The sequence below is a fragment of the Neomonachus schauinslandi genome, chromosome 16 (genome assembly GCF_002201575.2).
Source record: "Neomonachus schauinslandi chromosome 16, ASM220157v2, whole genome shotgun sequence".
NCBI lineage: Eukaryota > Metazoa > Chordata > Mammalia > Carnivora > Phocidae > Neomonachus > Neomonachus schauinslandi.
The window spans coordinates 26,651,164-26,653,006 of NC_058418.1; positions in this window are offsets into that span (position 1 = coordinate 26,651,164).

The window sequence follows — 1,843 nt, forward strand, 5'->3', positions numbered from 1 at the left end:
CATCTAAAACTAATGATGTAATGTATGGGGATTAACATAAGAATAAAAAATAAATTAATTAAAAAAAAAAAGATATACATCTCCATCTAGACTACCATCCAACATTAGCCTGCCAGTATTTCTCACCTAGTTTCTAACCAACTCCCTGGCTTCAGCCTCCACACATTAACCATCCTCTGCACAGCTCTGAATCTTTCAACTTCCACTCAAAACCAAACCAAACCAAACAAACAAACTCCAGTGACTCCCTATTGTCCAGTCCATAAAATCCAAGCTCCTAGACCTGAAACTCAAGACCCACCCTGCTCTGACTTTGATAGAACTTTCCAGCCTCATTGCTTCTAGTTTCCCTTTCCCCACTGACCTGACATTTCAGCCAAACCAGCCTAGCTGCTGATCTTCTAATACATCTCATGTTTTCTCTCCTCTGAGCCGATAGCTCACCTGGAATGCTTGCCCTCTCCCTTTCTCCAAGACCCTGAAATCAAGCCCAGCTTAAGGGCCGCCACGGCCAGGAAGGCGCATATTCTGCTGAATCCACACTGACTCCAAGTCTCCAACCCAGTCTCTCCTCTGCCTCTCAATCCATCAGCAGGTCCACCTCAGCATCATTCTCATGGTGTGGCTTCTCTGTTGAGGAGAGTTTGAGCTCCTGTGAGCAGAGTTTTGTGAGCCCAAGAGCAGGCCTCCCAGATAATCAAGCCAGCCCCGCCATTGATCAGGACTCTTTCAACTGCAAGAAACCCATGTCAAACCTCTCTAACTACAAAAGGTCATTGGCTCAGCAGTAAGCACACACAGAACAGGGGTGCCAATATGGCTGGATTCTTTCTCTCTTTCTCCACCCCTCCCCTTCCCTTCTTGTCTTATTCTACTGTTCTTGACATGATGACCTCATTTCCTCCTATGGTAGCTTCTTATGCAGCTGGAGAAGGAGGCTTCTAGTGATTCCAGCTTACATCATCCTAAGAACTTGGGATCTCGGAGAATGGAAAACCATCTTCCGGAACACTTCAGGCAGCAAAATTCTGAGGAGGACATTGGCCTGGCTTCGGTCATAAGACCTTCCCAGAGCCAATCGGTCCCTGTGGCCTGAAGAATAGGGTTCTCTGACTGGCCAGGCCTGAGTCACGTGGCCATGGCAGGCTTTGCCCTGCCTTTAGAGCTACATGGAATAGACTTTCCCAGGAAAGAGTGCTGGTTGCCAGAAGACAAGGAGAAAGAGAAAAAGACAGTCGTAACCACAGAAGCCCCACAATACCCAGGCATGAGGACTGGTTCAAGAAGTGGAATATCCACTTAGTTGTTGCCGACAACGATGGCTGAAGAGATCTGGCTGGGGAGAATAGCGTAGCTCACGTTTGTTGAGCACCAGCATGCCGGGCACTATTCTAAGCACTTCGATGTATGAACTCACTTATTTCTCATGACAACCCTAGAAGCTAACAATCCTTGGTTCCATTTTACAGGTGAGAAAGGTGAGGCCCCAAACGGGTAAATCGCTTTGCCCAAGGTCCCCCAGCTAAGAAGTTGAGGGGCCAGGATTGAAACCTCAGGAGTGTAGTCCCAGAACCTATGCCCCCCGCCCCCCCACTGCACAGTGCCTTGGACAAGGGGAGCTTGGTGGTGGACAGTGCGCACCGTACATACAGGAGAGCCAGAGAACCCTGTGCCCACGTGGTTATAACCTCCAATCGGCCCAAATTTGTCTTCATTAAAATAGCCCAGGGGCCTGGCAGGCAGCTTCTGCCTGGCTCTGCCCCAAGGGAGGAAGGCGTGATATGACACCCCAGCCCTCACCAGCTTGCCTCGACTCCTCAGTCAGCTGAGGTTCTCCACCCCT